This window comes from Otolemur garnettii, unplaced genomic scaffold, assembly GCF_000181295.1.
Source record: "Otolemur garnettii isolate 467f Iridium unplaced genomic scaffold, OtoGar3 scaffold00066, whole genome shotgun sequence".
NCBI classification, from domain to species: Eukaryota; Metazoa; Chordata; class Mammalia; order Primates; family Galagidae; genus Otolemur; species Otolemur garnettii.
In genome coordinates, this window is record NW_003852461.1 from 696,698 (window position 1) to 712,632 (window position 15,935).

The following is a 15,935-nucleotide window of genomic DNA, read 5'->3' on the forward strand; positions in this document are numbered from 1 at the left end:
GGGGGGGGGGGACATAAAGAAAAACGTAACTATAGATACAGCAAAGATTTAACAAAAAATAAGAGAACACTATGACTAACTTTATGCCAATAAATTTGAAAGCAGATACAAAAGGGACAAATTCCTGGGGCCTGGGGAGAGGGGGGAGCAGCTAACTTCAGAAGAAACAGACAGGCTTAATAGTTCTATGCCAATTAAAGTAATTGGATCAGTAGTTTAAAAACTTCCTGCAAAGATAACACCAGACTAAGACAAGACAGTTTTATAGGCAAGTTTTATCAAATGTTCAAAATACATATCATCACAATCTTATACAACATCTTCAAGGAATAGGAAAAAAGGAATACTCCTCGACTCATTCTAAAAGACCAATAAAACCCTGTTATTGAAATCAGATGAGAAAAGAATAAGAAATGAGAACTACAAGAAAACACAACTCGTAAAAAAGGATGCAAAAATCTTGAATTGATTGATGTAAAGATAACACATTATAATCACCTTGGGTGGATCCCAAGAATGTAAGAACTATTTAACCTCAGAAAAATCTGTAAATTAACTCATCATATATATAAATTGAAGTAGTGAAGCTATATAAAACAACCTCAATAGATTAGAAAGAGTATTTGATAAAATCCAATGCTCATATATTCTAAAATTCTTAGCAAATTAGGAATAAAAAGGAATAACTTGATGTCCCCGCTCCCCACTCCTTTTCAATGTCTACTGGAGGTCCTAGTTAATGTAATAAGAAAAGGCCATAAAAGACATTCAGATGAGGAAGGACGAAATAAAACTGTTTATAGATGACATAAAATACATGTAGAATACAGACAAACTGATAAAAAAAAAAAAACCCTAAAATGTTGGAACCAATAAGCAATTACAGCAAGGCTGCAGGACATAATATGAATATATAAAAGTCAATCACCTTCCTACATACCAGCAACAAACAAGCAGAATTTGAAATTAAAAATACAGTGTCATTTACATTAGCGGCCCCTAAAGATGAAATAGTTAGATATAAATCTAGCAAAATGTGGATAATCTATGTGAGGAAAACCACAAAACTCTGATAAAAGAAACTAAAGAACTACATAAACAGACATTCCTGCTCATGGATAGGAAGACTTGATATTGTCAAGAGGTTAAGTTCTTCCTAACTTGATCCACAGATTCAATTCAATCCTAATCAAAATCCCGGTTAGTCCTATTTCCAGTATCAATTAACTAATTCTAAAGTTTATATGGAAAAGCAAAGACCCGGAATGGCCAGCACAATACTGAGAGAGAACAACCAAGTCAGGGGATGACACGGCTTGGCTCTAAGCATTCTTAGCAAGCTGCAGTAATCAAGAGAGTTTAGTATTGGCACAAGAACAGACAGACAGATGAGTGGGACGGGATAGAGAACCCAGAAACAGACCCACATAACTATGGTCAACTGATCTTTAACAGTGGAGAAAAGACAGCCTTTTCAACAAACGATGCCGGAACAAGTAGGCCATCCACATGCAGAAAAGAAAGAAAAGAATCTGGACGTAGACTTCGCAAAAAATCAACTCAAAATGGATTACAGACCAACCAAAATGGAAAATACAACATCGAGAAATAAATCTAGAAAGTAACACATAGGAGAAAATCGTGGTGACGTGAGGTTTGGCGATGAGTTTTTAGATACAACACCAAAAGGATGACCCATAAAATCTCAAAATGTTGCATAAGCTGGTCGTCCTTATAATGAAGAACTAGACATCATCGGGTGCGTGAGAGGATAAGCCACATTCTGGGATAAAATATTTGCAAAAGACCCTTCTGATAAATGACTGTTCTCTAAAATACACAAACAATTTTTAAACTTTAACAATAAAAAAACCTGATTAAAAAACAGGCAAAAGATCTGACCGGATATCTTATATAGATGGCCAAAAAGCATACAAAAATATGTTCAACCTTACACGTCATTAGGGTACTGAAAATTAAAATAGTGCTGAGATACCGCTACACATCCATTAGAACAGCCAAAACCCCAGACTGACCATGGCAATCGCTGATGAGGATGTGGAGCCACAGGAACTCTCGTTTCTGGCTGCCGGGAGTGCAAATTGGTACAGCCGCTTTGGAAGATAGTTTCTTACAAAACTCAACATTCTCTTAACATACAATCCAGGAACTACACTCCTTGATGTTCACCCAAAAGAGCTGAGAACTTATGTCCACAAAAAACCCTGCATATAGGAGATTATAGTGGCTTTATTTGTAACCACCAAAACTTGGAACCAACCAAGATGTGATGAAGTAGGTGAATGAATAAATGAACTGCGGCGCATCAAACAAGGGAGTATCATTCGGTGTTAAAAAGCAATGGGCTCTCGGGCCACGAAAAGACGTGGAATAGACGTGAATGTGTATTACTAAGTGAAAACAGCTAACCTGAAAGGATTCGTACTGTCTGACTCCAATCATATGACATTCTGGAAAATTAAAAACTACAGACACAGTAAAAAGATTAGCAGTTGCCAAGGGAAGTGGGTTTGAACAGGCAGAGCAAAGAGGATGTTTAGGTCAGTGAAACTATTCTGCGTAGTACAATGGTGGACATATGTCATTATGTTTATACGTGTCCTTATGCTTTTGTCAAAATTCAAGAGTGAAACTTAAAACAAACTATGGGCTTTGGGTGATAATGGTGTGCTGAGGTAGGTTCATTGACTGTGACGAATTTACCACTCTGATGTGGGATGCTGACAGTTGGGGAGGCTAGGTATGTGTGGAGGGAAGGGATTTAGGGGAATTTTATGTACTTTCCACTCATTCTGCTGTAATGGAAACCGCTCAAAAAATAAATTTTACTAGGTGTGGTGGCTTATGCCTGTAATGCTAGCACTCTGGGAGGCCAAGACAGGAGGACTGCTTTAGCACAGGAGTTTGAGACCCGCCTGAGCAACAGCGAGACCTTGTCTCTGTTGAAAATAGAAAAACTAAAGATGGAGACTTTACGTCCTTCATGTTCACATGGATAGAGCTGGAAAAAGTTCGTCTGAGCAAAGTATCACAAGAATGGAAGAAAAAGTATCCAATGTACATAGCCCTATTATGAAACTAATTTATACCTTTTATATGTAAGCTATAACCTAATAACAGCCTAATGAAAGGGTGAGGGGGAGTGGGGAGGGGGGAATGGGTAGAGGGAGGGGGATTGGAGGGATCACTTCTGAGGTTTATCTTACAAGGGTACAAGTGAATCTTTCTAAGAGTAAATACGATTTAAAATAATAACTAAGAAAATGACACGAAGGCTATGTTAACCAGTTTGATGGACGTGTTTCAGATTGTGTGTGAAAACCCCACACTGTACCCCAGAAGTGCAGTAATGTACATAGTTACCATTCAATAAAAAAAAAAAAGAAAGAAAATAGAAAAACTAAGGCAAGAGGATTGCTTGAGCCCAAGAACTTGAGGTTGCTGTGAGCTATGATGCCACGGCACTCAGTCAGGGTGCCTGAGTGAGACTCTCTCTCAAAAAAATAAAAATAAATAAATTCTATTTTAAAAACAGAAGGTCTTTAATCTGACAGAGGTTATCTGTGGAAACCCTACAGTAAACATTACCCACAATGGTAAAATATTAGAAGCATTTAAAATCAGGAATAAGACAAGGATGTTTATTTTATAAGGGTACATGTGAATTTTTCTAAATGTAGAATATAAATGTCTTAAGACAATAACTAAGAAAATAACATGAAGGTTATGTTAACCAGTTTGAGGAAAATATTTCAAATTGTATATAAAAACAGCACACTGTACCCCATGACAGTATTAGTGTGCACAGCTATGATTTAATAAAAAAAAAAAAGACAAGGATGTTTACTATCATTGTTACTTCTCAAAAAGAAAAGGAAAACAGAAAAATTGAAAAAGAAAAAATAAAATGGTCAACATTCCCATCTATGGGAGTCTGCACAGAAATCTGAAAAAGATCCACAAAAAATTAATAAAAACAATAAGAGAACTTGGCAAAGTTGCTGAATATAAGATAAATACTAAAAAAGGAATTGTATTTCTATTCCGCAGGAACAAACAAAAAAAAATGTTTTTAAAAGAGATGTAATTCACAATAGCAACAAAAACCCTAAGAAACTTATGAATAAACCTTTCAGAGAAAGATACATGTATGGACAAAAATATAAAACATTGTAGAAAGTCATTAAAAAATGACACGCTTCTAGATAAGAATAATCATAAAGAGCTCCGTCTCACCCCAAAGTGGAGTAAATGGAATGCCAATCAAAATTTCAACATGGGTTTTCATTTAAAAGTTGATTTTAAAATATCTGTGGAAGAGCAAGAATAGCCAAGGAATACTTAAAGAAGACTGGAGCTGGAGGTAGGGGAATGGACTTTCCTGCAAGATATTATGACAAAACTATGGTAAATTAACGTGGTATGATATTAGTACAGGGATAGAAAAACTGACTGAGAGAAGAGAAGTGCCTTCCCAGACTCACAGGCACAGAGAGACCAGGACACACAGGGTGGCAATGCCGGTCACTGGACAAAGGATGGGCAGCCCTAACAACTGGACATCCAGATGGAAAACATTTAAATTGGATCCCTACCTCACACCATATACTCTAACTTCTTCCAATGGATAAAAATGAATGTGAGTGTCAAATTTAGAAGTAATTTTAAACGTATTTCTAGTATTTACCCATATTATTGTGTGTGGCTAGAACTGATTCACTCTCACCACTGTGTAATATTACATGCTGTGAGTAATTCAAACTTCAGCCGTTCTCTTGTTGATGGACATTTGGGTTTCAGTTTTCTGCCAGTACCAAGCTGGCATGAACATTCTTGTTTACGTCCATTTTTGAACCTGTGGGGCAGTTTCACCAGCATGTGTGCCTAGAAATCAAATTGCTCTGTTAGGGAATCTAAGATAATGCCAGCTTGTTTTCAGAGCGGTTATTCTGCTTTGCACTCCACCTGCAGTGTCTAGAAGTCTCATTCTACGGCCTCAATAACGCTGTTATGTAACATTGCCAGTCCGGCAGGTGTGAAATGGTATCTCCTGGTCTTAGTTTTCACTTAACTGATTACTAATGAGGGTGAGCACCTTTTCATAGTTCAAGGCCATTCGTGTTTCCTCTTCTGTAAAAGTGCCTTTCACATTCTTTGTCCATTTTTCTATTGGTCATTTGTCTTTCACTGATTTATAGGAATTTTTTTTTTTTTTGAAACAGTCAGTAGAGTGCTATGGCATCACAGCTCACAGCAACTTCCAATTCCTGGGCTTAGGCGATTCTCTTGCCTCAGCCTCCCAAGTAGCTGGCATCTGCCACAACACCTGGCTATTTTTTGGTTGTAGTTGTCATTGTTTAGTAGGCCTAGGCCAGGCTTGAACCCGTCAGCTTCAGTGTATATGGCTGGCTACTCACTGAGCTATGGGCAATGGGTCAATTTATAGGAATTCTTTTTTTTTTTTTTTGCAGTTTTTGGCCAAGGCTGGGTTTGAACCCACCACCTCCGGCACATGGGGCCAGCGCCCTACTCCTCTGAGCCACAGGCGCCGCCCTGATTTATAGGAATTCTTGATACTTTCTGCTGGTTTGTGACTTACAGCTTCATTTTCTTGATGGCATTATTTCTTTTTAATGGAAGCTCTTCGTTGTAATGAATTGAATTTATCAATCTTTCCTTTGTATTCTTCTGTTTTAAGAAATCCTTCTCTGTATTTATGTTACAAATCAATCTTCTTATATTCTAACGGAGTGCCACGGGCCTCAGGACTCTGGCGCTTGTGCTTGCTGCAGGGGCCAAGCAAGATGCTTCACCACTTGGGCTCCGGTGTCTTGTTTGTAAAACAGCACCCAGCTCAGATGGGTTAGGGTGCCTAGCAAAGCACCTAGCATGCTAAGGGATCAATCACTTTAGCTCTTATTATTCTCTTGGGGAGCCAGTCTTCAGGGTTATTGCTATCAGTTTACTGATCCCTCTCCATCTTCTTGAAGGCTAGAACTCAGCCTGAATTATGTCTGTGTCCCAGGGCCCAGTGCAAGGCCTGGTACAGAGTAGAGTTTCAGGGGATGTCTGCCTCCCCTCCTCTAGGATCCTGCTATTAGAAAGTCCTTCCTGGGCTCAGTGCCTGTGGCTCAAGCGACTAAGGCACCAGGCACATACATCTGAGCTGGCAGGTTTGAATCCAGCCCGGGCCCACCAAACAACAATGACGGCTACAACCAAAAAATAGCTGGGAGTTGTGGCAGGCACCTGTAGTCCCAGCTACTTGGGAGATGGAGGCAGGAGAATCGCTTGAGCCCAGGAGTTGGAGGTTGCTGTGAGCTGTGACACCACGGCACTCTACTCAGGGCAACAACTTCAGATTCTGTCTCAAAAGAAAGTCCTTCCTGGTATAGGGTTGAAACCTGTTTCAATAATTTCTACCCTGTGAACTTTGAGAATGGGGGAAGGAGAGCAGGTAGAACTCCTGGGGACCCAAACCAGCCTGCCCTTCTTAGTGGTGCTTCCTCTGGGCACTGTGGCCTGGAGCAAAGATGCCTTCCTCAGGCTCATACAGCCCACATTCCAGACACACGTGGTACAGACACTCAGAGGTGTACAGACACACGAGCCACATACACATAGTTACACAGACACACACTTAGACACTCAGAGGAACACACACCACATCCTGACCCACAGAGACACACCTGACCATACAAACGTGCCCACGGTACTGACACGCAGGTACACACACAGACACATGGTGGTGAGCACGCAGACACACGCAAGCACAGGCCCTCAGAAGCAGGAAAGGCAGAAGCCAGGGTGCCAGGGTCAGAGTGCCTGGGGGACGAGGGCTCCGTGCTGTCCTCAAAGCCAACTTGGGGCTGGGTGTGGTGGTTCACGCCTGTAATTTTAGCACTTTGAGAGGCTGAGGTGGGAGGACTGCTTGAGGCTGGGAGTTTAAGACCAGCCTGACAATAGCAAGACCCCATCCTACAAAACATAGAAAAAATAAAATAAAATTAGTCATGCATGGTGGTGTGTGCCTGTACTCCCAGCTGCTTAGGAGGCTGGGGCAGGAAGAATCACTTGAGCCCAGGAGTTTGAGGTTGCTGTGAGCTATGATGATGTCACTGTACTCCAGCCTGGGTAACAGAGTGAGACCTGTCTCCCCTTCCCCCACAAAAAAGCTGACATGATTCACCTTGAACACATCCCTTGGGACAGGTCAGGCCACAGGTTTCCTCCTGGCCACTCTGCAAGACTAGCATCTGAGGGGCTCTTTTACAAACACATAAACACTCAGAGCATACTTTCTGCTCCTTTCTGTGCCATACAAATTGTCACACAAATTGCAAGGCAATGACAATGAGGGCAGCAGTTGCTGCAGGTCAGCTAGCTTGTACACAGACCACAGCTGCCCCTCCTGCAGCCTGCTCCAGGCCTCAGACAACACCTAACGTGAGGCCACCTGCACCTTTGACCTCTGCTCTTGTGATCCTGGCTCTGACTTCCTCCCCAGTCAAGCCAGCCCTGAGCCTCGGTTCCCCCAGATGTCCCTGGGTCTTTGGTCAGCTTCCCCTACAATGGCCCTACCAACTTACCTTCCCTTCAGGCCCCATTCACCTGACTTCACACATTGTCTGGCATGTTCTGGGTACTCGGTAAGATTGCTGAATGAATGGATGAACCCCACTCACTTCGGAAGACAGGCATCATGACTGCCCTTGTAGCAGTACCCGGTCTTGGTCTCCTATGGGAGGCCACCTATACCAATCCTCCTCTCAGGGTCTGCTCTGGAATACCCACTTAAACACCATTTTGTAGCTGTGCAAATGAAGCTTCAGAGAGGTACAGTAACTTTCCCATAGTCACACAGCACAGGCAGCCCTCAGGGAGGAAACTCCTCATCCTTCTTAAGACTGAGGAGTTGCTGGTGGATCTTGATGGCTGCTGGTCCCTGGTACAGGGAAAGGAAGCAGCCTCACTTGGTCCTATGTCCAACCACACTTGTGGTTCCAGCTGTACCATTCATGAGGGGCATCAGGATTCTCACTTGGATGTGGGGTCTACAGGTGAGAGGTAAAAAGTGGGAGGAGGGCCAAGTTCAGCCAGGGCCTGGTGGAAGGAGGACGCCCTCCCCACCCAAGTGCCGGCTCCTGCATTGGGACCTTCTCAACAACAGTGCCATCCCCGCAGGGGCAGAGCAGCAGCCCTGCCTGGACCTGCTGCCTGGCCTGGGACCTCACTGGACACCTGGCCCAGCACAGAGGATTCATGGCCAAGTTGGAAAACTGCTTGCAGGGACAGTGTTTTCCAGCAGCCTATATAAATTGGGAGAAAGGGGGTTATGAAACCCTGGGAAATGGCAACCAAAGACATCAACTGTGTTCTGGGAAAAGCTTCCAGAACTACCCATGAGTTAACGAGAACAGGCCACAGATTTTAATGTCCTGGCATGGCTGTGAGCTCACTGCCCATCATGAGGCACAGGAAGTGCGTGCATGTACCTCTGTGTACACACACTCCTCACGCCCTCCAGCTTCAACCCACTGGTGGGTCCCAGCAGCCGTGCAGACAAAGCCTGAGCTCCCAGTCTGACACAGAAGGTCCTCATCACCCAGCCCCTGAGCTCCCAGTCTGATTGATATCACGGCATGTTCTGGGCCACTTGCAGCTCGCATCTCTAATCCTTTTATGCTATTCCCTCTCCTGGGACACCCTTCCCACTCTTTGTACCTGGATAACTCATTTCCAGCTTTCCTCCTGAAGGGTCCCTACCCTGGTTAGGTCCTCTACGCTGAGCTCCTGTTTATTTTCCTCCAGTTCCATCCTGCAGTTGTGTAACTCGGGTCACGAGTGTGTCTCCCTGTCTAGACCACGAGTTTCCGGGGCAGGATTCCTTGCTTTGTGGCCCATATTCAGCACCAGCCAGGCACAGAGCAGGTGTTTGGTGACAAATATGAACGCATGAACGAATGAATGAAAGAACACACGTGAACACAGCTGGATACCAGCAGGAGCTGCTCTGGGCTGGGGATGGTGGCAGGGCTCCACCAAGTGACCCCACTCCTGTGTGGTTAACAGTCCACTGGGCAAAGACAACCCTAATCGACCCCACCCTGCCCTCACTGCACCTGACTCAACAAAGGGCTCTCACGCCCTTTCTCGCCTCCACAGCTTGGACACTCCCCACACCTTCCCCACCCTCTTGGAAGCCTATCCCCCTTATCACCAGGCTTGGACCCAAGCTCCTGTGTACCTCACACTCAGCATCAGCCACGGCCTGCTGCTGTGCCCAGCCTCCACCCCAGCCCAGGGACAGCCTCATTGTGGGTGACCTTCTACACTGGGGCTCTTTCCCCAACCCTCCTCCTCTGTCGACCTCAACCACCCCTCCCAGACTCAGATGCTACTGGAGCGAGGATCAGACTGTAAGGACAAATCTCAGCTCCAGCATGTGCTATGTGACCACACAGAAGATACTTAACTTGCTAAGCCTCAGTTTCCTCAGTTTCATAGAACAGAGAGCATAATACCCATCTCACAGTTGGAGGCGAACCACGTAAAATGCTCATGGCCAGGCTGATCACTCTGACGGACCACTGTCTTCCAGCTATGTCTCTGACTGACCCCTCACCCCCAACCTCCACGTCCCTTTGGCCTTCTCTTCCTTTGATGCCGAGCTCAGATGCCTCTCCCTGGTTTCCAAGCCTTCTCAGCTGCTCAGCCAGCACAACCCACTCTCTGATCAAACACAGTATGGATGCCAGCTGCTGAGAGGGCAACGACCACAATACACCCACAAGCACAAGCACACACGCACAGACACACACGTACACACACATACACACAGGTGCATGAATGCACACACACACCTGGGCCAGCACAGACCTGAGGGCTGAACCCTGCCCTGCCCCAAGCCACCCTGGCCATTGTGCAGTCAGTTCTCCTTGGAATGTCCCTCAGCTGCCCTCCAGCCCTTCTAACCACACTCCAAGCCCCAGGAGTTCTCTGCTTCACACGAAACCCTCCCTGACGCAGACTCTTCCCCAGCACCCACCCATGCACCCTGTGGGCTCTCTCCAGCACCGGTTTCACTGTGGGCTCTCTCCAGCACCGGTTTCACTGTGGGCTCTCTCCAGCACCGGTTTCACTGTGGGCTCTCTCCAGCACCGGTTTCACGGACCAACTCCTGCAGCCCCCTGTGGTTCTAGGTCTGCCTCGAAGCTGACAACATCCCTCCCTTCTGTGTGCCTCAGATGTGTACAACCCTGTTCTCCGGGGCCTTCTAGCTGGCACCTCCCTACTCAGCATGTTCCGAGCCAAGTCACACGTTCCTCCCCAGCACCTGCTCGTGAAGCCAGGCCTGGAATGAGGTCCAGCTGGGCTCCCCTTGCCTGTGTGCGCCGCAGGCCTCTCCCTCCTGTGGCATCCCTCTCAATTCTCTCTCAGGCGCGATCCCTTCTGACAAATGTGTCCGTTTCCCCACAGTACATAGTCAATCCCTCAGAGTGGGAGGTGATGGTGTGAACAGGGGTGACTTCCTGTGTCACCCCCTCAGCTGGGGCAGACGGGCCTGGCCAGCAGGACTCCCTACCATAGCAGGCCTGCCCCCGGCCACCGGGCAGGAGAGAGAGTATCAAGTCCTGCCATGGCGTCTGGGTAGGCACCTTGAGGCCCCTGGGGACCTGGGATCAAGCCTATTTTCAATCGGGTCCTCTTCCCTTAGTCAGAGAGGCTGAGGCCGCAGTTCCAAGAGTTTGCCAGTAAGTTCTTGGTGGGGATGAGGACGCATTACAGCAGAGTAGGTTTCTGCCGCTTAACTAAGGAACCTGTCAGGTAGCAGCTTCTCTCTCCCTCTGTCACCACCCCAACCTAGGCTTCCTCATCCCACCTCCTGGCCTGTGCCATGTGAGCACCCCTCCCGGGATGGCCTCTTTCCTCTCCCCCACCCTAACCCAGGCCGACGGCTGCTCTTTCTCCTAGGTTCCCATCCCCCCAAGAACCTCATCAAAACATGAATCACGGGTGTTGCCCTCCTCTTTCTCAGATCCACTGCAGCAGTCCCAAGTAACAGACTGAAGCCTGAAGTCTGCAGAGAGAGGCTGCTTGTCATAGAAGTCAGGTCCCGCTGAGTGACGGAGGTCAAGTTACTTCTCTGAGCCTCAGTGTCCTCGTCTGCAGAGTGGGGAGAATGACGGCTACTTCAGAGGACAGAAGCATGGACAGAGAACAACCTAGACAAGGACATAGGTATCTCCACAGCCAGTATTTACTTGCCTGTGGCTTTCCTCAAAGAACATTAGTACAGTTATTTGTGAAAATAAGGCCAATGGTGTTCTTTGGTGACTGCATTGTCATCACGATAAGAGCTCCCTCATTTGTACAGTCTTCCTCTAGCCATCAGCTCATTTGCCCCCTACCAAGGCCTCGTAAGGATTTAGTATACAGACAAAACTGCCCCCAGCAAACAAACTGGCCAGTCTGCTGACTTTCCTAGACAAAGAGAATCCTGTAATTCAACCAGTTGCCCTCTTTGCCTTGGCTATCAGGAAGCTCCAGGAAAACACAGCATTCAATAGGAATAATTACATAAGCTTAGGTTCTTTGCGTACAGTCTTCACGTCCTTTTCTCTGAGTGATGTCAGTGAAGCTGTACATGGATCTCTTATTGCAAATGCCCAAGAATTCTTAAAGGAAGACACAGACGAAATAGACTCAAATAGACTGGAACAAACTAGAACATCACAGCAGAATTTTCTGGTGTTTCCTCCACCTCCCCCTTTTCACAGAGGATGAAATTGAAGCCCAGAGAAGGGAAAGGGTGGAGCAAAACATGGACTGTACTGCAAGCACCCCAGTCTCTAAAAGTCTTCCTTTTGGGGTCCACTTATACACTAGGCATAGCAGGCACAGTCCCTAGAGTCCACTGTACTTCTAAGGATGCATGAAAATCCTTTAATGTAAGATCAGAAAAAAGAAATTTTTAGGTCAAAGAAAATGCTTTGAATACTTAATATGTTTGTCTTTATACCAATGCTGTCATAAAATATAATGCTTAATACTTTTTATGGAGGAAGGGGCCCAAAGGCAAAAGCACTCGAGCCCAAGAATGCTGTGATGAGGCCCTGCTGGCTTTATCCCCCGACACCAATGGGGACTGGAGGCTCCTGCCTCCCCCTGCCTGGCTTTCTGGGCCCAGCCCACCCCAGGCCTGCCTCCTTGACAGATGTAAAGAGCAGGTTCAGCATTTTCACGAACGTGCCAGGGAGGTGGGGCCTTGCCAGGTGAATCTAATTTCTATCCTAGTAACCACCTCAGACAGCTCTTGAAAGGCTGAAACCACAGCTCGGGGTGTGGGAGGGCGATCTCCTGGCTGATTTCATAACTGGTTGTCAGGACAAACCTTCCTGGGTTCACAATGTGGAGACAATTAAAGAACTGGCGCTCTGCAGGCACGAGCCCCAGAGGTGTTGACTGCAGGCGGCAGACCCTCTGTTCCTATCAACGGAAGCAGGAGCGGCCCTTGCTCACAGGACCACACCTTGGCTTCCCCCAGCAGGCAAGGGAAACACCCGCACACTTGGGCCAGGTGGGGAGCAGTGTACAGGGCAACCACCAGCTCTGGGTTCACCAACCTGCTCGGTGACACTCACTCTCCACCCTCAGTGTTCTCATTAGGGAGGGGGGCAGTGGTCCTAAAGACAGGAGGCGGTCATGAGGACAGTGGCAGGGCAAGGGGCGGATAAGGAGCCCCAGGCAGATGGAGCAGGATTATCATTCCCACTGAAGAGGTGAGACTAGAACGGGGTAAGAGCATGAGCAGCCAAGGGCCTGAGGAACACTGAGTTCCAAGCCCTCCTAAGGAGTGGGTACCCCTTCAGGCTTACCTGGGTTCCAGTCCCCATGCCAACTGTGCCTGGCCGTGGGACTTCCCCACAGGGCCTCCACCCCCTCGGATGCACCACTAGCTGCCCAGCTCCTCTCTCCTGCCCCTGTTCCCTCCCTCTCCCCAGGCTGGAGCCCGAGGCAGCTGCCTGAGTCCCTCCCTCCGAGCCCTGCAGGTCTTCTCTGGCTGTGAGGATGGCAGCCTTCCTGAACAAGGATGAGATGTGAGGAGACCTCCGTGTGCTGACTCCCTTCACCTCCCAGAGAAGGTGGAGACTCCAAATCCGCAGAGAGCCCAGGTTACCTGTGATTGCCTGGCCCACACTACCCCTACTGAGGCCAGTCAGGTCACGAGACATGGAGGGCTTCCAACTTCCTCTAACCCACGCAGTTTTAAGGAACCGCAGTGACAGATTAAGACGCTCGTGCTGGCACAGAGGGCGCCCTGGACAGGGGAGGCCAGAATCCCGGCTCCGACCCTCCCTGGGGCTCAGTTTGCTCACACGTGACACGAGACCCTGAGAAGTCCCAGGCAGGGGCTGCCTCTGCTATCTGGAAGAGAACGCATTCGCAGTAAATGCCACTGCCCTTCCGTCCTCACACTTTCGAGTAGCTGCTTCTGGACAGTTTAATCATTTCCCCTGCTGCACTCTTGGCTGTATTAGTCCTTTTGTCGTCAATTAATGCAAAATTGTTCTCCTGCCCCACCTCTGTGCCCAAGGTCATAAAACCAGGATCTGCGGAGAGGGAGTAATGGTAAACAGCTGTGGCAGCGGCCGCTAATTACTGCGCATCTACCATGTGGAGGACTTGATTGCAAATGTCGTGCCCAGCTGGGCGGAGAGCGTGGGAACTTGGACAAGAAGGCCTCCTCTCTGGGCCTCAGTTTCCATATTTGTAGGCACAATTGGCAGGGCTCATTTCTGAGTTCTTGTCTGGGTCTGATATTCGGTGAGCTTGTGGCCTGGAGGTGCAGCCCCTGCTTTGCCCTGATGGGCCAGGGATAGGAAGGGGAGGGCTGAGCACCTACTGTGTACCTCCTACCCCAGCTAGCCTGACCCAGAGATGCCCCAGGACAGCAAGCAGGGCCTCCCCAGCAGACTCCATCCCTTCTGCCCACTGAACCATTCTCTCCCCTTTCATCCAATAACGTTCATTTAGCAAATGTCTGTTGATCACATAGTGTGTCAGGATCAGAAATAAAAAGATCTACACTTCAGGGAGCTTATGTTTAAGTAGAGGGAAAGATCATACACAAACACATCACATAATGTCGGGCAGATTAAGGGACAGAGAGTGGCCACAGGTGCTATTTCAGACAGGCAGTCAGGGCAGGCCTCCTGGAGAAGGTGACACAGAGCAGCGGTCTGGCCGGGGCAAGAGCATCCCGGGGAGAGCGAAATGCCTTGCAAAAAGCCTGAGGAGGAAACAAACACTGCGTGTCTGAGGAATAGCCAGGAGGCCAGTCTGGCTGGGACAGAGCAAGAGGGAGGGGTGGAGGAAGACCCGGAACCAGAGAGCTCAGCAGCGGCCCTGCACCTGTGCTTTCCTTGCCCTCCACCTCCTTCCGCCTCCCTGGGACCTGCCAGGAATGTGGAAGGATAATAAAATGATGGACATCTGAATGTTTGCATTCATAAGATCTTAGGGATCTCTGGAGTCCAAGTCTTCCATTTTATAGATGAGAAAACTGAGGCCTCCAAATGGCAGGGTGACTTGCCCAGAGCCACAGGCAGAGCTGAAGAAGTAACTGGGCTCTGAACCCCAGGCCCTCACCACCCCTACCTAGACGAAGTCAGATCATGACACCTAGGAGGGCTTTCAATTTCACCTAACCCATGTTCTAATCACACACAGAGAAACTGAGGCCCCAGCGGTCAGGTGGTGTGAAGAAAGGAAGCCGCCGCTGAGGCAGGCAGGGGAGGTGACGAGCGTGCGGTGGTGCACAGGCCAGGCTTCCTCTGGCTTAACATCCACAGCAAACAGTCATTGCACTTTTCCAGTGCTTGTGAGGAGGTGTGACGCTGGCAACTCACTGCTAGTCAGGTCATCCTGGAGCCTGCCAGGCAGCACTTGGTGAATCAGCCTCTGCTGGGAAGGAAGGTGATTCTGACATGTGTGGTCGGCATACCCACCAGCCATCTCCCACTGTGTGACCTCCACCAGGTCATCTCCTTGCCCTGGGCCTTGGAAGCCCCATCTGTCACAGGGTGTGGCAGGGGTTAGGAAGGGCAGGGGATGAGGCTGAACCCTGAAAGTCTCCTCCCCAGTGGACACAATGCCAGCCAGTGTTCTTTGGAACTTGGGGGGCAATGCATGTAAGCCCTCTCCATGAGGGGCTAGCATATGGTAGGCACGCAACAGACGGGGCCTCTGTCCAGTGGGCAGGATACTGGCTGGGAGAAAAGAATGTGGAGCTTGGGTTCTTCTGCTCTGTGATTGTCAGTGAGCCAAATCTTCTCTACTGGCCTCAGTTTCCACACCCACAAGCAGCAAAGTGCAAACCCAAGCAGTTGGCTGTGGTCTCAGCGATCCACCTTCTTCTGCCTGGGTGCCTGGGGGAAGGGGAATGGTAGGCAGTGGGGTCGTGGGGTCTTAAGGAAGTCTCTGAAGCACAGTAGACCCATTTTTCTGCCTACGGCCAAACGCTTTCAAACTCTAATCACTGTCACGTTCACTGGCAACAAAGCCTTGTCAGAAATGACGCTGTCGTCCAAACAGCTCCAACACTTGGAGTTTGGCAGATGTTGGGAAGCAGAAACTCACAGTTAAATGTGCAAGGCAACTGTGGCAGTGGGAAGATTATGGGGCACAGAGCAGGGACGAGGTGGAGTCCCAGATGTGACACTACCCAGGCAACTTCTACTCTGTGGATTTTAGGGACCCACTGTAAGAGAGGGGTCCTACCACTGTCCTGTGCATCCCCTGAGCACAGGAACTCGGCATCCCTCCCTGTCCAGGGCCTGGCCATGCACCAGGAAGGTGCACATGTTACTTTGAGCTCAAAAATTCTGTGCCTTTTGGATTTTTTTTTTTTT

At 48.0% G+C, this 15,935-nt stretch overlaps 1 protein-coding gene and 1 long non-coding RNA gene across 5 annotated transcripts in view; both read right to left on the reverse strand.

The window, feature by feature from the left end:
* Window positions 1-1,572, reverse strand: part of LOC105887311 — a 24,433-nt gene extending 22,861 nt beyond the window's left edge. For all 4 annotated transcript variants that reach the window (XR_001161435.2, XR_002774215.1, XR_002774214.1 and 1 more), the window contains exon 1: window positions 1,561-1,572. This is a non-coding gene — a long non-coding RNA (uncharacterized LOC105887311). The remainder of the gene's footprint in view (window positions 1-1,560) is intronic.
* The window catches only part of GLIS1 (GLIS family zinc finger 1), a 224,727-nt gene that overhangs the window by 56,373 nt on the left and 152,419 nt on the right, over window positions 1-15,935 (reverse strand). The window lies entirely within an intron of this gene.